Raw genomic sequence first — 23,143 nt, 5'->3', positions numbered from 1 at the left:
TCAAAATGTTCCATAACACTGCAATGTCTCTTTCTGGTTTTGTCAGGTATAAAATAATATCATCTGCAAACAGAGTCAGCTTTTCAGAATTACCATACCAATTATATCCTTGAATTTCTGAGTCCCTTATTTTCTTTGCCAATGATTCTAAATATAATGCAAATAACAAAGGAGGAAGAGGACATGCCTGCCTGGCTCTTCTGCTCAAGCAAAAATTATCAGAGAGGACCCCACCCACTTTAATTTTCACCTCTGATCCCTCATATATTCTCCTAATCAACCTTACAATTTTTTTCAGGAAATGCAAATGCTTCCATTGACTTGCTCATAAAGTCCCAGCTTACTCTATTAAATGCTTTCTCTCCATCAAGATCCAACAACAACAATGGTATTTTCTTACATTCTGCTTCCCTCTGGAACATCAATGTTCTGTTAATGTTGTGAAATGTTTGCCTCCCCTCCACAAAACTACATTTATCCAAAACTATCAATGTTGGCATTACTTTTGTCATTCTTTTAGCCATTATAGAAATAAACACTTTATAATTATGGTTTAGTATTGAAATAGGCCTGTATAAAGCTGGATCTGATGGATCTTTGCCCTGTTTAGGTATTACAGCTACCACTGCTTTCTTCTAGGACGTTGGTACTTCTCCTCCTCTTAAAACACTGTTAAACAAAACCTTCCAGATCTTTTACACTCAGGCATTGTTGACAAACTCTATGAATTAGACATCAATCCCTACATATTTCATTGGATTGCAGTCTGGCTCAGTGATAAGACCCAAGAAGTCAGAACTGGTAAGGCCACCTCCACCAAGACACCAGTCACCAGTGGATTACCTCAGGGCTCCATGCTGGACCTGGTCCTGTTTAGCATCTACTTCTCGGAAGTCAAAGTTAATGTCAAAGGCCTTTGGCTGACCAAGTTCATGAATGACTGTAAATTGGGAGCTATCATAGATTCTCCCCATGACACAAACATCTGACTGGTGCCAAAGATAAAGGCTCTGTCTCTGTACTCAGTATCCTACAGGCTCCTGAAAAGTGATCTATGCCTGGCTTATAAGGCAGCCACAGATCAAGTTCTAATGGAACTTTTGTACATCTGCAAAACAAAAAAGCAATAGAAACACTAGATCCAAGAATTTGAATGTCGCTTGTGGCATAAATAGAATATACTGGAGGGACAGATATGTGACTCAAAGGATCCCCATTTTATGGAAAAGGCTCCCCATCTATGTAAAGCAGAGTTCATCCCTGACTCTGTTCAAATGAAACCTTGACCACTGGATGGGAAATTGCAAATTCACCCCTGGTCTGGCTCCCATGTCTATGATGGACAAAGGCCATCATTAAGTATAATGCTTCTCCAATAAACATGTCCCCAAGTCCCTTAGCTATCTCCTTACTAACATACTCCCCCTCCTATGAGATACCCAAGGTATTCAGGGACAAGATTTGGTTGGGGTGCATGGCTAGTCTTATAAAGGCACTAGTTGTCATTAGTCTAGTAACAACTTAATAACCTGTGAATAACCACTACTGCTGTCAGCAAGTTTCACCCCGACTAGAAAACCAACTGAAACTGTACTTTAATGTTAGATTAAAATCGTAAAAGTAGGAAAAAGAGTGGAAAGTCACAGGGGGGACACTTTGTTTAGCAAAATGGAGATGATATCTATCAAATAAAAAGCAGAACACTCTGTAACAAAATAGAATATTCATTAGTCACACAAAACAGCCAGGTGGCTATAAAATACACTGTCATTTTAACTGAAACTGTAATTTATTGTAAAAAAGTAGTAAAAATATTAACCTCACAGGGAGGACACTTAGATTAAGTAGAACTGGGTGCAATCTGATACTCACAGCCATGTAACATTTCATGACACAAAGCAAGCAACTTTAGCCAAACAAATTGTTAAAAGTTATAACATTTGATGAAATAAACATAAACTCACATAAATCATCAAACAACTATAAGTTCAACAATATTATCCTAATCATAATTGTATAATACATGAAAACTTCACACTGCTATTTCTGTGGTGTCCCATGTATGTTTTATATGATGCAATTTGTAGCTCATGATTTAAAACATTGTGTCATTCTTTGATAAGGATTGAGTTCATGAATGTGTCCACTAACTGACAATAACTGAACAACTTTTCTAACTGAACTTATTAATGAGACTTGAGTCTTATAAAACTTATTTTGAGTGGATCCACTTTTGCAGTGTCTTCTAAAGCCTGGACTTACTACTTAAATTCTGTGAAATGGCAGAATAATAGAATGAAAAGTAATTAGATTTCTAAATGACACTATTTCATAAACTACAGAAGCCTCATTTTAAGTTCTTTAAAAACTGAATTTACTCTCATATTATTTTCCTGTGCCACTGTCGAGCAGAGCCACAGACGTGATCCCCAGGGTGAATTTCCTATCTCCCATCCAATCATCAAGATTTTTCTTGAAGAGTGCTAATGAGGAGCTTTGTTTGATATAGACAGGTAGTTTGTTCCAGAGTATGGGAAGTCTCTGGGACAGGAATCTATCCCTCCAGCATCATTCAAAACATCACTGGGTTCAGTTATGAACTACATCAAACACAACACTGTTGGTGGGTTTTATCCTCAAATACTAAATAATTTCAATCTTGAACTGCAAGTGACTGGGAAAGGGATTGTTACTTTGATCACTTGCTTCAAGCTGCTACACTCTGTGCTGTTAAGCTCCTATTTGTGGCTAATTTAACCATATTTGTAGAATCCTGAGTAGTGCTGTTTGATGCTGACCAATGCATTTTTTCATTTTCTGCCAGTGCTGCTGTAAACAGCCTGTGTCTACATAGCACTGAACTGATTGCAGCTGGGTTCCAATGTGCACTGTACAGATGGAGCCATTTTGATCAATATCTGTCTGAATACCAACTACCTCTCCCAAATCCTAGTGTAACTTGAGATACTGTATCTAGTAGCACAACAAGCTGTTCCTGAGTAGAAGCCTACCTTCTCCAAGAACCCACACCTCTCTTTCTAAAACTTCTGCATACTACCTAAAGCCAATGCTGCCTCCTTAGTGATTTTTTAGGTAAACTCCAACTAATAGATATCACAAGATAACTAAAATATCAAATTCAAACCAGCATCTCATTAAAATGTCTCTGTTCAATGCAAAAGTTTCAACAAAGAAACTGCACACCCTTGAGTCTTTCCTGCATTTGGAATGCATCCGTATCTGTACAATTTCGGAAACTTGGCTATATGTTTAGACAGCACTCTCTCCATACCTGGATTTTGCACCTACCATGCCTTCAGAACCAAAGGTAACATTGGAGACATTTCAATATTTGTTACAGACCACATCACCTTAAGACAAATTCAGTAGAGACCTACAAATTGAAATAATTGAACTTGGAAGAAAACTAAACAAGACAAACTAACAGTCTATAGCCTGCTACAAGACACCTTCAGTGTGTTCTGAAAATAATGTAAGGTTCTAAATGCATTTAATTAACTCACCCTAATCAAAAACTCTATTATTTTGAGAGGCTTTAACTACCCCCAACAAACTGGAGTATCTACATCTCCAATATAGGATCAGCTCAAAAATTATTAGATTTAATAAACAAAAATTCTTTGGCTCACATATTTAGCAAATCCTATAGAGGACATAATATTCTTGACCTATTCCTTATGAATATGGCTTCTTCATGCACTGTTCTACTGGTATTTCCTTCCCTGGATAAGTCAGGTAATAAACTAGTGACTTTCCCCTTTAAAATCTCTAAACCAAGTAAAACCAATATCTTGGAGTTCAGTAATTTCATACATACTCATTTCATCAACCTCATTGATTAAGTTTCAAAATTCATTTACAGCAGCATCATTCCAGATGTTGTCTCACTAAGATAAATGTATAGAACTGGCAGTCCAAACTAGATCTAAATAGACTGAGAAGTTTAAAAACAAACCACCCTGGTGGTACAACAGCATAATTAAACTCTCTGTGACGACCCTCTACTGGACCAGTAATTAAGGAGCCTCAATCTGCACCATTGGCAACAGTGGAGGATGTTCACTGAGAGGATAACAGGTACACATGCAGTATTTCCAGATGCAGCTCACTGCATCAAGTGCAATTTCCCTTAAGAGCACACAGAAACCACAATCAGTACAGGGCTCGTTTTTCCCTCTTCCTCCAGATCTCTAATAAGACTCCCCACTAGCACAACTATACAGTTGAGATCTCAGCTGAGTGACCAAGCCTAGACCTCCAGCGCCCTCTCTGCCCAACCAGTGCTTCATGTCCCTGCCCAAGTAGCTGACATACACACTCTTTGAGATTTGATTTATACACACACACACACACACACACACACACACACACACACACACACACACACACCTGGAAAAGGCTGGCACAGGTTTACTAGCTATGCCCCCTTCTGCCCAAACTATAAGGTAGTTATCACTGCCACCAGTCACTCCTTATCAGCTACTTTAGGGCCATTAACAAAGAGTGTCCGATTTTACTGTGTAATATCAGTACTAATACAAATGGTATTTTGACCAAAAGCAAGTCTATTAGGAGTGGTTCACCCAGGGTCACCTAATAAATATGGAAGGACTCTCAAAACTTAAATATCTTTACACAGATCAGCCACAATGAAAGGTTTAATTATATTTAATAATAAATAATAAAAGAACAAGACAATACTAAATATATATTCACAGTGACATCAGAGATCAAAACCATAGAAAATGATTAAAACAACATTGCAGAACAGTTTTAAATAAGTAAAGAAAATATCTAAACTAATCTTCACTATAGTCCTGACTGTATCTAAGAGAATTATTATAACCTAAAAACTTACTAAAAGAGCAAGGCAGATGTTGTGGTGAATGGTTCTTGTTAGGTCCAAGACCAAATGCAGAGTACTCTGTCTCACTAAGAGACTTCTCAAATTAAAATCTAAATTATTATTGCTGGGATAGCTTGCTGAATGAAATCATTTCTGGTCATCTGACTTCTAGTTCCTCGGCCAACCCCTCCCCCACATTGCTAGAAGCTGGCAGCGTTTAGCATCTACCTGTAGAAATATACAGGCAAGGGCTTTTCCTCAGATCTTTGGCAGATGCTGGAAGTCATAAAACAACTGCATTCCTTCATGCTTCAAAAGTAGCAATTAGTTCACTCCAAGGACAGTACAGAAAGCTTCCTAGTACAGACCGTGTGTCTCTATCTGCATTGAAATCTTGAGAGATAACCTCCTTTTTGCATCCTATAAAGTAATTTAATTTCAGATAGTTTTCTAAAGTTTGCTGGACTGAGGTTAACCTCCTGTATTCCAGTTTCCACTGTTAAAATATATACACTTAAACAGTTACAATAGTGCATGTACATTTCTGTTCTCTTCCACTTGGGCACACTGTGGTTAAACTTCAATAGCACTTTGTAAATACCTTTTCAACACATGCGTCTGTACAAGCAGTTTGATATATGCATGATGTACAGTTCTAATACATTTGTAACACAAGCATCTTGTATAAATCATTTTGATATTCACCAATGACATATAATTATTTACAGAATTCCAGCTAGCTGTGCTGGTAGTATCTCCTTTCATCACACTCTCCAATAAAAGAAAAAAATCCTAAAAGTATACATCAGATAAAAAGACTTTCATATCAATGATAGCATCAGAGATATCACAAAAGAAATTAATAAAAAAAAAGATGGCCCTGCAAATGGCAGCCTTTGTTCAATGCTCTCTAGTATTCTATTTGTTTTTGTTTATTTGTCCTGTTGTTTGGTGTTCAACTGCAATTAAGTACACTCATAAAGAATTGTAGAATATTTGGCAATTCACACTGTGCAGCTTTGACACTGGATTTTTCACAATTTGGAGATCTTAGATATAGGCATCACAAAAGGGGGAAGCAAGCTGGTGAACTTGTTAGGCTGAAACAGAGGAGTTTTAGAATGGCACTCCCAAGTTTAAATCTGGTGAACCTCCACTCCCTATGAAATAAGATGGATGAACTGTATGTATTCAATGAAACTCACAAGGATTTTTCACTTTCTTCTGTACTGTGTTTCATTCTGTACTCTGCATGATATCTACCCAGTTTTCAACATTACAGAGCGGACCAAGTATCGGAGACATCAGGAAAGAGTAAGGAGGGTGGAATGGGGTCCAGGGAAGTAAATATTGTGGGAAGAAATAGCCAGGGAATTGTTATGGCTAGGCTTGTATAGGCCCTAAGGCTGATAGCCTAGTACCAACCTATGAATCTATGAACCTATGAAGGTTGGTGAACTGATGTCACAATGCTACATAAAATGTGCTGCCCTGACTTAGAAACATTTTTTGTTAATTGTAGACCTTTTCATTCACCTCAGGAGTTCTCTTCATTTATTCTGGTTATTGTTTACATTCTACCTCAAGCCCGGCTGAGTGTGGCAATGCAAAAACTGTCTGATCAAATAATGTGCATGGAGAAGAATTATCCAAACTCTTTTCTGATTATTCTAGGGGATTTTAATAAGGCATATATCAGCCATGAACTTCCTAAATTTACACAGCATATAGTGTCCTACCAGACTGAAGAACACACTGGATTATTGTTATACAGAGTTAAAACATGCTTATCGTGCTGTCCCTCATGCAGATTTGGGCTTTTCCAACCAGTGTCTGATTCATTTGCTTCGTACCTATAAGAACAAGTTAAAATCCGCTAAACCTGTGATCAATACTGTGAGAAGGTGGACTATTGAGGCAATGCTAAATCTGCAAGCCTGCTTTGATTGTATGGACTAGAGGGTCTTTGAAAACTCTGTTGCTAACTTGCATGAACTGGTGGACACAGTAACATCTTATGTTAGCTTCTGTGAGGATATTTGTGTCTCAACTAAGACCTGGCTAAAATTTAACAACAGCAAATCCTGGTTTACTGCTAAACTTAAGCAGTTTCTTCAAGCCAAGGAAGATGCTCATAAATGTAGGGATAGAACACATTTTAGACAGGAAAGAAACACACTGACAAAATAAATCAAAGTGGCTAAAAAGAACTACTTTGAATAGCAGAAAAAAACTCAATTTTTAGCCAATCATCCTGCATCGGTGTGAAAAGGTCTACAAAACATCACAAACTACAGGAAACCATCCCCTAAACTGCAGCTAATTACCAACTGGCTGATGACTTGTATACTTTTTACTACAAGTTTGATAAACCTGAGGCTACAAATGCCACTGTTACCAGCTCTGTCAGTGTTCAGACTTGTATGACTATTTCTTCAACACATTATCACATTCAACTTGCATTAATTATCTCTGAAGAGGATGTGTGTCATTTTTTTAAAAGACAACACATTAAGAAAACAGCAGGTCCAGATGGGGTTTCATCCTGTTGTTTAAAAACCTGTGCTGATCAACTGGCTCCTGTTTTTACTCAGATTTTTAATAAATCATTGGAGCTGTGTGAAGTTCCCTTATGTTTCAAATAAGCCACAATCATTCCAGTGCCTAAAAAATCAACTATAACAGGACCAAATGACTACAGGTTATTGCTTTGACATTGGTGGTCAATGAAGACTTTTGAGAGGCTTTTGTTAGCTCACTTGAAGGATATCACAACTCCCTTGTTGGACCCTCTTCAGTTTGCTTATTGAGAGAACCAGTCAGTGGATGATGCAGTTAATATGGGTCTGCACTATATCTTACAACATCTTGACAGCCCAGGAACACATGCAAGGATTCTGTTTGTGGACTTCAGTTCTGCATTCAATACAATAATTCTGGAACTTCTTCACTTGAAACTCTCATAGCTTTCCATTCCTGCCTCCACCTGTCAATGGATCACCAATTTTCTGAGTATTAGGAAACAGCAGATGAAACTGGGAAAATTTACATCTAGCTATCACATGATCAATACAGCTGCTCCCCCCCCCAGGATGTGTGCTCTCCCCATTGCTATTCTACCTCTACACTAATGACTGCACCTCTAAGGACCCCCTCTGTCAAACTTATTAAATACGTGGACGATACAACCATTATTGCGCTCATCAGGAATGATGATGAGTCTGCATACAGATGGGAGGTTGAGCAACTGGCCCTTTGGTGTAGTCAGAATAATCTGGAGCTGAACACTCTTAAAACTTTGGAGATGACAGTGGACTTTACGAGTAGTACTACAATATTATCCCCTCTCTTTATATTTAATACTGCTGTGTCAGTTGTGGAAACCTTCAAGTTTTTGGGATCTATAATCTCCCGAGACCTGAAGTGAGAAACCAATGATGTAAGGTCCATCATAAAAAAGGCTCAACAGTGAATGTACTTTCTGTGACAGCTGGGGAAGTTCAACCTCCCACAGGCACTGCTGATTCAGTTCTACACAGCAGTCAGTGAGTCTGTTCTCAGGTCATCCATAACAGTGTGGTTTGGATCTGTGTCTAAACATGACAAAACTGGTTACATTGAATAGTCAGGTCTGCTGAAAATATCATTGGTGCTAGTTTGCCCTGCTTACAAGACCTGTACTATTCCAGAGTCACGAAACGGGCAGGGAAAATCATCACTGACACTTTACATCCAGGCCACCATCTTTTTGAACTATTACCATCGGCCAGGCATTATAGATTAATACACACCAAAACAAGCAGATATAAGAACAGTTTTTTCCACAGTCCATCAAGTTCATAAATGGTTAATTCAGCTTATTAGGCTGGGTATTCTTTTTCCCAAGCCTCTTTGGGTTCTGCAGTATTGTTTACTTACTGTTAATGCTTGTTTATTTCAGAGTTTATTTCAATATTTCTTGCACTGAGTTGCACTTTGCACCTTATATATATATATACGTATATGCATATTTACATTTTTTGTCTTGTTTTTAATAGTTGCATGTTTGCTGTTTATGTAATTCATACTTGGAGAGTCATTGAAACCAGAGTCAAATTCCTTGTATGTGCGAATACTTGGCCAATAAATGTGATTATGATTCTGAAAAAGTATTAGGCCTACTAAAGTCACCCATGAAGTTAGATTAGCATCTGGAGTTAAGGATAATTATAAATCCTTTAGCTACATTACAAAACTAAGAAATACCCAACTTTGCTGTGAACTTATTCATATTGATACCACCTACCATCACCCAGTAGACAAAGCAAACATACTAGCAGGCAAATTCAGTGCAATTTTTACCTCAAAGATGACTTTCCAAAGCCCACTAGTCCCTGAATCTCTCAGATCCCCCATCACCACTAAAGAACATACATTGACAGTGCTTTTTATACTAAAAATACTTCTCCATGGGACCTGATAATATACTTGGCTATTTAATAATCAGTACTAAACAAGCCCTGGCAGAGCCCCTTCTTAAACTATTTTAACCTAAGTTTAGCCACAGGCTTTGTCCCAGAGGCTTGGTGTACAGCAGTAGTGATGCCTCTCCATAAGGGTGGCCTTACCACTGACACCAGGAATTATAGGCCCATCAGCCTTATGACTGTAATTTGCAAAGCCTTGGAACACATTATAACTGACCTGATAAACTATGATTTTAAAAGTCTCATCACATCCCTTTGTTAAGGGTAAACACTGGCTAATGAATCTGGTTAGCATCTTCAAAACTGGGACACAGGCTGCTGACAGCAGTTATGCTGACCATTCAGAACACCTTAACTGGCTAATGATTTTGAGACAATCCCCCATAGCAACATAGTTAGTAAACATTAGAAATAGATCCCTTTCTGGAAATATGGATAGTATAATGTCTAAAAGGAAGAACCCACATGGTGCAGGTGGAAGGTGCATCATCAGAGGGTATGAAGATGATCACCGGTGTCACTAGGGCTTAATGCTGGGACATCTTTTGTTCAGTATTTACTTTTCTGCCCTCCAGACCATGAACCAAGACCTCTGGCTAACCAAACTAAGAGTCATTGTCAAGTCCTCATTTGATGCCTAAGTCCATCAGAAAAAATCTCACACTCATAAATACCTGATATACTGAAATGAACTCAGACTGAATGCTAAAAAGTGCAATATTGTCACATTTGGTATACACCCCCCCTTGTCATACAATAAAGACAATGCCCCACTTCCACATGAGGATGTTGTTAGGGGCCTTGGAACTTGGTTTGATAATTCACTCTTCTTTGATCATCAGGTAATGACAGCAGTCAGGAAGTCCTTCTACTTAGCACAGTTAAGTGCCAAATGAATGTCATTCATAACTAAAGAGGTTATTGTCCCCTTATATTCAGCATTGATTAGGCCAATTATTGAATACAATGTCCCTTTTGGGGTATACCTCACCAGACATGTCAAATAATGGGAAAGACCCAGAGGCTCTTAACTAAGAAGATCACTTACTTAAAAATCCTAGAAAAGACTGGAAGCAGAAGCATTGTCCCTTTACTCAGTAACTCATTGGCTGTATAGGGGAGAGATCTATAACTTGTTTCCTTGCCACTAGTAAGTGTTCCTGGATCCATTGTAACTCTACAAATTAAATAGACCTAGAAATACAAGAACCAGGGATCTAAATTTTCTCCTGCAGATAAATAAAACATGATGGAGAGATAATGTCATTATATCGCACCTCTCATGCCTTTAGAATAGACTCAGTCTGCAATCAAGCAGTGTGATACACTATCTTCCTTTAAATTTGACCCGGATGATTGGATTGGTGTTAACCCCAGTTTGACAAGGACAGAGTCAGATGATAAGCAATGATGTCATTCTGTAAGTTATCCCAGCAGTAATATCTGAGATATTAGTTTGGGAAGTCTCTTAGTGAGAGACAGCATTCTGTACTCTGTCTTGGACCTGGCAATGATAAAGACCCATTTACTACATTTGCCTTGCTCTGTAAGTAAGTTAACTGGGGAACTGTATAATTATCTTAGATATAGTCAGGAATAAAACAAAGCTTAATTTAGATGTTTTTCTTTATTTATTTGAGACTGTCCTGCAATGTTGTTTTAAATATTTCCTGTGATTTTTGAACTCTGATGTTACTGTGATTACATACTGAATGTTTTCTTGTTCTTTTATTATTTATTATTAAATATATTTAAACCTTTCATTGTGTGTGATTTGTCCAGAGATATTTAAGTCTGAGAGTACTTACATACTTATTTGGTGACACTGTGGCTCACTCCTAATAGCCTTGCTGTTGGTCAAACTATCATTTGTATTAATAGCAACATTACAGAGCAAGATTGGACACCCTTTGTTAACGACTTTAAAGTAGCCAAATGGAGTGGCTGGTGGCAGGGAAAACTACTTTATAATCTGAGCAGAAGGGGACATAGCTAGCAAACCTGTGCCAGCCTTTCCCAAGTGTATGTGTGTGTGTGTGTGTGTGTGTGTGTGTGTGTGTGTGTGTGTGTGTGTGTGTGTGTGTGTGTGTGTGCGCGTGTGTATGTGTGTGTCTGTGTATGTGTGTGTGTAAATCAAACCTCAAAGAGTGTATGTGTTTCAGCTACTTGGGCAGGGACACGGAGCACTGGTTGGACAGATAGGGTGCTGGAGATCTTGGCTTGGCCACTCAGCTGAGATCTTAATTCTATAGCTGTGCCAGTGGGGGGTCTTACTGGGAATTTGGAGAAAGAGGGCAAAACCAACCCTGGACTGACTGTGGTCTCTGTGTGCTCTTAAGGGGAAATTGCACTTGATGCAGAGAGCTGCATCTGGAAATAGTGTGCGTGTACCTTGTCATCCTCCCAATGTATGTCCCCCATTGGTGCCAGTGGTGACGATTGAGGGTCCTTGATTACTGGTCCAGTGGTGGGTCATCACACATTTATTGGTTGGCAGTGGTGGGATATCCACATATTGTGATTCAGCGCTGTGGATATTTAATTCCTGTAGCCTGTAAACATTGGTCACTAAAGAAGGAGTTTGTAATCTCAAGCAGCCACACAGGGAACATTCAGAGTTTCATATCACAATAGTTTGATTTGTTTTTTGTTAGCTTAGTTAGTCAGTAAGAAGAGGCAAGGATGTCAGCAGAGGAGTATGGCAAGCTGACAAGGAGCCAGTTGGCTGACATGTGCTGAGACAAAGGAATGGTACATGCCAAGATGACTAAAGCAGAAATTATTGTAGCCTTAACCACAGCTGCATCACAGAACAGCAACCAGGAGGATAACCAGACTGGCCTTGGGGATGTACAACTCTCAGAAAATGGACAGTTCAACCTTGCCACAGAGGACTTAAAATTCCATCTGGAGTTAAAAAGACAAAGTTAGAGGCCAAACCTTTGGAAATAGAATCAGCAGATAGAGACTGCGGCATTTGGAAGCTGAGGAAAATTAGAGGCAGCGGCAACATGAAAAGGAGTTGCTGACTCTTGGCAGGGTCATGGAGGTAATGGGGAAGGGAGTAACCAAACCTCAGAAGCAGCAAAGGTCAGTAAATTTCTTCCACAATTTACAGTGGGTGATAATTGTGATAGTTTTATTCATATGCTTGAAAGGGTATGTAAACTGTGTAATGTTGATCAAGGGCTCTGGGTATGGTTCCTGACCCCTTTACTCCATGGTAAAGCTGCTATTTCTAAATTGTCTGATACTGATTGCTTAAATTATAGTACTGTTAAAAATTGTTTATTAGAGTGTTATAAGTTAACACCTGAAAAAAGTTTTGTGAGCATTGGCATAAGGCAGATTAAAGTGTGTGTGAATATATTGCTGAGTTAAACATTTATTTTCATAGATGGGTGAGTGGGTGTCAGATCACTACTTTTGAAGGGCTGGCAGATCTTTTGCCTGTGGACATGAGAATATGGTTAGCAGATAGGAAATGTAATACCATAGATGAGTTGGGGAAAAAGAGAGACCTATACCTAGCAAGCAGGGCATCACTACAACAGGAAAAGGATACCCAGTGTTGCTCATGGATCTAAGGTAACCCATGGGGGCAGTCTAAATCACCCCAACAGAGTCTGCCAATAGCAGGGGAAACCACTAGTTCAGGTACTTGGCTAGGACCAAGGGTTAAATGTTTTAAATGCAACCAGTGGGGCCATGTAGCATATATATGTCCACAGAGGCAAGGTCGGGAAGAAAAGGTGGGAGAGCCAGTAAGTGGGGATGACAGAATTCCAGCAGTAAGTTGTCTGGAGACAACAAGGGTACCAAACTACAACAAGAGCTTATATCCTATCTTAGTAGATGGGAAACAGGCCACTGCTAAGACAGACACAGTCTCTGACCTAACCACTGTGAAGCCTGCAATGGTTAAAGAGGAGCACTACTTGCTTGAACAGTCTACTCCAGTCAAAGCTTTAGGAGGGACCCCATTCCAGATACCTTTGGCTAGGCTTCATCTTAATTGGGAGGGTGGAGAAGGAAGCAAGCAAGTAGGTGTGTTTCAGGATATCCCTGTAGATGTCCTGAAAGAGAATGATTCTGATAATGCAGTACCTTGTGTGCATGCAGTTACATGCAGTCAGGCTTGGAGACAAGCATGTCAGTCTGATAGCCTGGGAGAGACCCAGACAGACCGCAGCCTTAAAGCCAAGACTAGTGTGGTGGTTACTTCAGAGAGGGAGCTACCCTGTAGCAGTGAGACTGAAGGTAAGCCACAACTGCTGTGGGTACGGATGTTCCCTTGGACAGAGTGACTGCAAGGGCAGAGGTGAGTCGTAGTAGTAGTACCTAGGCTGACAGTGAGGCACTACTGTCAGAGAATGCCAGACTTCCTGTGGAAGGGGAGCTGGGAAGGGTTACCAAGAGAGAGTTGAGACAGGCTCAGCTCTCAGACCCTACATTACAAGGCCTGAGGGGGGAGTAGCCAGTGAGGCACCTGATTGTCAAGGAAAAGGAGAATCTGTGTACTGGGACAAAGGGTTACTGTATCGACAGTGGACCCATGAGGGAGGGCTAGAGGGTAAGAGAATACAGCAGTTGATAGTGCCCAGAACCTACTGTCTGGTACTTGTAGCCATAGCCCATGATATGGCTACAAGTACCAGACAGTAGGTTCTGGTACTTGTAGCCATAGCCCATGATATGGCTACAAATACCAGGAAGTAGGTTCTGGTACTTGTAGCCATAGCCCATGATATGGCTACAAATTCCATAACCTACTGTCTGGTACTTGTAGCCATAGCCCATGATATTCCCTTTGCAGGTCATATGGGCATAAAGCATACCAAGAGACGTGTTATGCAGAGATTTTAATGGCCAGGGATTTCCAGGTATGTAACAGGGTACTGCAAGACCTGTGAGCAGTGCCAAAAGGTAGACAAGGCAGGAGACAAGGTCAAAACTCCTTTGATGCCTTTACCTGTAATTGAGGAGCCATTTCAGAGGTTAGCTATGGATATTGTTGGGCCTCTGAGTACCCCGAGTTCCTCAGGAAAGAAATATATCCTAGTGGTAGTAGAGTATGCTAACAGATACCCTGTTGCAGTGGCCCTGTCCTCCATTGAGGCAGAAAAGGTGGCAAATGCTTTGTTAGAGATTTTTAGCAGGGTAGATTTCCCAAATGAAATACTGACTGACAGATGTGCTAATTTCATGTCAGACCTGCTGGATTGTCTGTGGAAGTACTTTGGGTTGAAGCACCTAAAGATCATGCCATACCACCCCCAGATTAGTGGTCTGGTGGAGATGATAAACTCTACACTAAAGACTATACTATGGGCATTTGCAGACAATTTCAAAAGGGAGTGGGACAATTATTTGCCCCATTTGTTGTTTGCTTACAGAGAGGTGCCCCAGGAATCCACAGGTTTTTCACCCTTTGAGTTGCTATATGGGAATAGGATGAGGGGAGCTCGATTGATTCACGATGTCTGGGGAGGTGTGTAAATCCCACAAGGAATCTGTTGCGGCATATATCCTAAATCTGAGGATACTGCTCAGGGAATTCATGGGCTTGGTCCAGGAGAACCTGGCAGAAGCCCAACAGCAGAAAAAGGTCTGGTATAACAGGAATGCTCGAGCTAGAGAGTATGCTGGAGGGCAGCAGATTATGGTTTTCATTCCTGTCAGACACGACAAGCTATAGACAGCTTGGGAGGGACCCTTCAAGGTGGTAAGGAAGGTCAGTGATTTTAACTACAAGGTAGAACTACTAGGCAGAAGGCAGGAGCACAAGTTATACCATGTTAACATGATGAAACCTTACCATGAGAGGGAGATCCTGGTGCTATGTATTAGGAGTAGGAGGCAGGAGGAGTCTGAGGGAGATCTATGGCTACTGGGATCCAGACAGCAAAATCCCAAATTACTATAGTGGAGCCCAGGATTGCACGCATATGATATGACAGTGCAGCATTGTACTGGGGTCAGCAGTGCAAAGGCAGCTGGAATCTCAAGACAGGGCATAGGGTAATGTATTGCCAGATAGGCTTATCCCTCTCAAGCAATGTTTCACAAGGGAAAAACTAGCTTGAGTCTTTGAGGAGGAAGAAATGTGACAAAGGTGATACTGCCAGCTCAGCTATCTGGAATTTTGTAAATAATTATATGTCATTTGTGAATATCAACGTGATTCATATAGGATGTTTGTGTTACAAATGTATTAGAACTGTATGTCATATAAGATGATTTGTACAGACATGTGCTGAAAAGGTATTTTACAAAGTGCTGTTTAAAGATGTATCCACAGTGTGTCCTGCTGGAAGAGAACAGAAATGTACTATTGTAACTGTTTAAATGTATATTTTAACAATGGAAACTAGAATACAGGTAATTAACTTCTGAAATATAGCTGAAATTGAATTACTTTATGGCAACAAGGAGATGGAATGTCTAAAACTAGGGAGATTTCTGTATTGTCTTGGAAATGTTTTATTGTTTTATGACTTCCACTATTTGTTAAAGATCTGAGGAAAAGCCCGTCTATATATTTTTACAGGTAGATGTTAAATGCTACCAGCTGCCATCAGTAGTTGTTTTGAGCCTGGGATAGAGTCAGATGACAAGCAATTATGTCATTCTGCAAGTTGTCCCAGCAGTAATATTTGAGATATTAATTTGGGAAGTCTCTTAGTGAGAGACAACATTTTGTATTCTGTCTTGGACCTGGCAACAACAAAGACCCATTCACCACATTTGGCTTGCTCTGTAAGTAAGTTAACTAGGGAACAGTATAGTTCTCTTACATATAGTCAGGAATATAGCAAAGCTTAATTTAGATGATTTTCTTTATTTATTTGAGACTGTCCTGCAATGTTGTTTTAAATATTTCCTGTGATTTTGAACTCTGATGTTACCGTGATTATATACTGAGTATTTTATTGTTCTTTTATTATTTATTATTAAATATATTTAAAGCTTTCATTGTGGCTGATCTGTCTAGAGATGTTTAAGTCTGGGAGTAGATGCATATTTATTTGGTGACACTGTGGACCACTCCTAATAGCCTTGCTCTTGGTCAAACTACCATTTATATTAATAGAAACATTACACAGTAAGGTTGCACACCCTTTGTTAAGAGCCTTAAAGTAGATGATAAAGGGTAGCTGCTGGTAGTGAAAACTACCTTATAGTCTGGGCAGAAGGGGGCATAGATAGTAAACATGTGCCAGCCTTTCTTAGGTGTGTGCGTATGTGTATACATCGAACCTCAAAGAGTGTGAGTGTCAGCTGCTTGGGCAGGGACACAAAGCACTGGTTGGAAAGAGAGGGTGCTGGAGGTCTAGGCTTGGCCACTCAGCTGAGATCTCAACTCTATAGCTGTTCCAATGGGGAGTCTTATCAGGGATCTGTAAAAAGAGGGAGAAGCCAGCCCCAGACTCACTGTGGTCTCTGTGTACTCTTAAGGGAAATTGCACTTGATGCATGGATCTGTATCTGGAAATACTGTGTGTATACCTTGTTATCCTCCCAATGTACGTCCCCCACTGGTGCCAATGGTGAGGATTGAGGCTCCTTGATTACTCGCCCAGTGGTGGGGCATCACAGTACCTTTTGACCAGTTGTAGATACACTTCCTGTTAGATGCAGATGCACACCAGCCAGAAAATTGCCTCTTTGCTCCATAGCCATGAGTTTTTTTTTCCCTTACAGGCTCATGGTCTAGTTTTACCTTTTAGAGAATTCAGCTAAATCTAGTCAAGGGAAGCCATAATGACACCCTGATAATCTGGTATTTGACTGTGAGTTGCAGATTTGCTTGAAATCTGAGACAGGATTAGCTGAATTATTGTACTTTGAATGGTTACAGTGGCTAGTGCCTTCTGTGTGGAGTCAGCATGTCATCCCTGTGGTCGCGTGGGTTTCCTCCGGGTGCTCCGGTTTCCTCCCACATCCCAAAGACATGCTGTAGGTGGATTGGACACTCTAAATTGGCCCTAGGTGTGAGAGTGTACATGTGTGTGCCTTCTGTGGAAGGTTGGGCGCTGGGCTGGCAACTCGACACCGTAAAACTCCACTGCCAATCATGAGTGGACAGGTGATCCGCTGTGGCGACCCCTAACCAGGAAAAGCCGAAAGAAGAAGAAGAAGAATGGTTACAGTGGCTGTGCAAATTAAAATGTAGAAATAGGGCTAAAGTGTAAAATATTGATACTTTTCAACCACTGATTACTTAGCTGACAATTGTTAACATTTATCCTGCTACACTGGGTTGTTACTTATCTCATATTTGTCCTACTATGTTGGGCACTTTTGACAAGACTGTGATGGGCAGAACATTGAGATATAGGATGTTCTGGGAACTGATTGTGATGTTAAGTATGGAATCATTTTTTTTTTTTTCAAAACAGGTTTATTGTTTTAACATATAAGAGAAATATCATAACAATTTTATACAAGTAATTAAAAATAGGTATTATTATAATATTCAACAAAACAACTAAAGTATTTACAAAGACATCCACTACAATCAGATCAATTAATTAAACTAAAATACCATGCTATTGAAATAAAAATTTTTTTAACAAATTTTGTAAATTATCCCATACAATAAAATAAGATGTTTTTCTATTTGTTCTAGTCCTAATTGTGTAAGTATGGAATCATTTTGAAGACTGTTGCTGTGAATACTGAAATATTATGGTAAAGTATGTGAGTTGTATCTTTGAACAAATAAGTATCAATATTTTTGTGTCATGCAAAGTCTACACTTTATTAATTGACTTAATAATTTAATAATTTTTAAACTGGCTAGTTCTGGGACTTTTTTCTTCCATGACTTGTGACACAAATATACATTTTATAGCATTTACTAAGATATACTAATGTTACATCAATGTTATAACATATTTCTTTCTTTTTTTCTTTCTTTATTATTTGTTTATTTTATTTTGTTAACTTAGGTCAAATACTGGTCTCTACACACCATTTAGACGTTCAGTCCAGGAGTATAAAAAAAAAATCAGAAGGTATAAAGTCATAATATACAGTTCATATAACACAATTAAAGTATTTAAAGCATTTTCACAAAAACAGAGACACTACTAGTACATTCCTGTCATTTTAAGTGAGAAGTTAGATGCATATCTACATGTTATGACACTACTAATAAGCAATGTAATATAATGGAGATATTACTAATGCATGAATAAGTTGTAATATATCACTTACCAGATAGCTATGTAATATACAAAATGAAGGCTGTAGTAATACATGAATAAGTTGTGGTATATCACTTACCAGATAGCTATATAATATACAAAACTGAGATATTATTAATACATACATAAGTTGTGCTGTATCGCTTACCAGACAGGTATGTAATGTACACAACTAAGATATTACTAATACATGAATAAGTTGTGGTATATCACTTACTAGATAGCTATGTAATATACAAATATACATTATCACTTACCAGATAGCTATGTAATATATAGAACAAAGATATTACTAATATATACATAAGTTGTGGTATATGTGGTATGTCACTTAATAAATAGCTATGTAATACACAAAATTGAAATATTACTAGTACATGAATAATTTGTGGTATATCACCTACTAGAAAGCTATGTAATATACAAAACGGACATATTCCTAATATATACATAAATTGTGGTGTATCACTATATTGAAATTCAGCAGATAATTTTATGGTATGAAGCTGTAAGGTGATTAGTTGGAGAAGTCTGACAGGAGTCTTCATTTGTAAGGTAGTAACATGAGAAAGTTATCTTGAAGTGTTCTAAATGTTTTTTTTTTTTTTTACCTCTAAAAGGGTATGTCACCTCCTTGCAAATTTCTTATGGCAGCTGTTTCCAGCAAACTCCATGCAGACAGTGTCTGGGCATTAGGATTCAGCCCCATCTCATGGAGTTATAAGGCAGAGATATTACCACTGAGCTGATGAGGTACTCTTGAATGTTTTTTTTTTTCTTCTGTGGCAGAAGCGTGCCTCCTCACGCTCTCACTTGCATCATTGGCTTGGTTATGGAGCCCTGCAAACAGAAAACATCTTTGATATAAATAGTCCCTACCAGAACCAAATGAATGTAGTCTAGACTTCACTGAATAATTGATATATTTAAATTGACAGTACTCCCATTCACCATGTAAACACTGCAACATTATTTTTACCACTCAGTGCACTGACAGATTTTACTTCTTACTGCCCACATCTTAAATATCATTGCTGGCAATTTGAAGCTAGGGTGGGGTGAAGAGGGAAGACACCCCAGATGGAAGGTGTTAGGGGACACAGTCTGGAGATGCTAATTGATCAGTTGGGTGGTAGGTACCAATATTTATTTATTTCTGTATCAGTATTTCTAAATGCCAGTATAATTCTGATACTGCTTTTGTGATTAGTACTATAACCCTTCATGTGTGGTACACGTAACAAGCCACTTGCTAAAAAATTATCTAGGGGCTTGCTACAGTTTTTAAAAGTAAAAGCAGGACTCTTTTATTTGCTTCAAAACTTGGCATTGAGAGGTACAGATATGAGAGCTGTTTGGCTCCTGAATTTAGGAACACAGCCTTTTTTGTTTCTTGTAGTTGAGGGGTGTCAGACTGGGTGATGGCACTGCATGCTAGATAAGCCAGCTAAGTATCTGTCCTCTTCTTCTGTGATGTAATCAATTAATCATACTATATATCTGTAATATTATCTCAATTATCACACCGATTTAAGTAACGCCTATTATTTTGAAAGGTCTAAACAAGATTTTAAGAAGGAGCATGATAGTACTGAAGTCAAACTCAGATCTGACTTCTAGGGTTATCAGATGTTTATTAGAAACACATTACTCCAAACTTATTAGGAATATGAAAAAAGAAAACAAATAAGAAAAAGAGTTGTGCTTCAAGACAATAAAACATTGATCCTAAACTATAAAGTCATCTGAATTTGATTCATTATAGGATAGAACAATGATCTAAAGTTCATTAACAAAGATGAAAAGGCTTGCAAAACTCTTACAGAAAAGCGCTGCTCAGAAGAACTTTTGCATCTGACTCTAATAACATACTGTTTCAAATCAGCTCTGTGGTTACACACAAGGTGAACTTTTCTTTCATACATCTCTACTCATCCTGCTAGCATCAAGAATAACAACAGTAAATATCATCAAGGAAGGCATATTTTTCTGATTACAACTGGTAATAATTTTTATAGCAAACATTTCTCAGAAAAGAAGTGCCTCTGTTGGAATGGATTTCTTTCTTTCTTATTGCACTAAAAAGGATTACTGTTCATTGAAAAGTGTTGAAGAAAACAAGAAACACTTCCTGAGAGAATAAATTAAATAAACAAATAAAAGCCTTTGTCTTTCTGCAGGGTAATGCTTCTTCATTTGTAACAAAAACAGGAAGCAAATTTGCACCCTACGGATAAAAAAGAAATGAATTTGCTGTCAGTCATGTGGGAGTTGTTTTGTTTTTTGGCCTCCTGTTGCTGCCCTCCTAATTTTCATTGACAAGCTCCTGCCAGGATCCCTAGTGATGAATGATCTGTCTGGGTGCAGTAGTACCAGGCGAGCGCAGCTGTGCTTCCCCCTCGATATCAGAGACAACGCTGCAGGTGGCACTTCCAGCACCAGAAGCACAGCTGCACTCAGACAGTCCAGCCATTTTCAGACTGCCATTAAATGAAAAGTAGACAATGGGAGGGATTCTGTTCCAGCCTAAGCAAAACTGTCAGCTTTGAGAGAGAGAGAGAAGTGCAGAAAGAAAGTACAGAAAGTGCACATGCAGAAAGGATGTTCTCCTCATATCACATATTTAATTTTAACTTAAAAACAGTACAGGGAACTCACTGCTGAACTAAACAGAAAAAGCGAAAGAAAGCCAACTTATAACCTGTGATTTGAATAGTAAACTTTGATTATAGGATATAGTGCAGTGGTTGCATATTTAATATGATCTCTATATTACTATGATGCAGCAGTAGCATGTTCAGTCTTAAACCTGCGAATGAGAGAGCGAGAGAAGTGGTGTATGTTAAATGGCAATAATGATAATTTAACTGAGGCAGAGACTGAGAAACGTTTCAGAAATACTTCCTACCTGCAGCAAATAAATCGTTAAGACATTTGGAAAAATACAGTAGCATGTTCATGTGCGAGGCTTAATTAAACCCTGATTCATTTTATTAGTGTACTGTTATGACAGTGAAAAATGGATGAGATATGCTAAACAGTTGCACATAAAACAAACCCGAGTAGGAATTACATATAAAACAAATATATGTATAGATATGTATATATATATATATATATATATATATATATATATATATATATATATATATAATATATTTCTGAAGTGCACAAATCATGAATGGCTATACATAGATCCCAAAAGAGTGAAAGTTAAAACACTATATATATATATATATATATATATATATATATATATATATATATATATATATATTCACACACACACACACACATGCACACATATGTGTGTGTGTGTGTATATATCTATGTATATATATATATATATATATATATATATATGTATATATATATATATATGTATATATATATATATATATATATATATATATATATATATATATATATATATATGTATATATATATATATATATATATATATATGGGATCCAGACACATACTCGACTAGCATATGTCCGAATCACAAAACATAGAACACACATACACGAAAGCGCTTAACATCGACAATCGGACATATGCTAGACATATGCTGTTTCATAGATCAGACTACAGTGTGGGTAAGGGAAAATTCCCTTTTCCCCACTTTAGTGCGATCTCGGAGTGAGAATAATAAAGTATGGGTGGTGTGGTGGTGCAGGGGGGGCAAAAACGTAGATTTTTGTTTTTTTGAACTACACTTACACGGAAGTGCTTTTCGATGTTAATTGCTTTCGTGTATGTGTGTTTGTGATTCAGACATATGCTAGTCGAGCATGTGTCCTAGACCCATATATATATATATATATATATATATATATATATATATATATATATATATATATATATATATATATATATATATATATATATATATATATATATATACATAGAGAGAGAGAGAGAGAGTGCACCTTTACCCCTTGCTAATTATATATGCCAACTCTGAGATAGCTCTAGCTTGGAAAAAAGGCAAATTTCCAGATCCCCACTACTCACAATCTTGCACAGACTTAACACAGGCAGAAGCAAGTAAATTGCTTTCAATTACTTCTACTGCTGTAAAAAATGTTTGACTACATGAATGACTTCTACATAGATAAATATATATATATATATATATATATATATATATATATATATATATATATATATATATATATATATATATATATATATATATATATATATATGTAAGGCATAAGTAAAGCCTGATTAATTTTATTAGTGCACTATTATGACAGTACCATGAAAGATGGATGTGATATGCTACATACATGCATATAAATCAGGTTTGTTTGTGTGTGTGTGTGTGTGTGTGTGTGTGTGTGTGTGTGTGTGTGTGTGTGTGTGTGTCTAGGGATTTATATATATATATATATATATATATATATATATATATATATATATATATGTATATATGTAAAGCCAATGAAATCCACAGCAGAACTTATAGACCACAAATTTATTCATAAGTTAAGCGCTTTCATCAAGTAACATTGACTTCATCAGAACAATTAGAAAGGCAGTCATATGATTTAAATCATATGAATGCCTTTCTAATTGTTATTTAAATCATA

Source organism: Protopterus annectens, chromosome 12.part0, assembly GCF_019279795.1.
Source record: "Protopterus annectens isolate FY-2018-M chromosome 12.part0, PAN1.0, whole genome shotgun sequence".
Lineage (NCBI taxonomy): Eukaryota > Metazoa > Chordata > Ceratodontiformes > Protopteridae > Protopterus > Protopterus annectens.
This window is presented reverse-complemented; position numbering follows the sequence as displayed.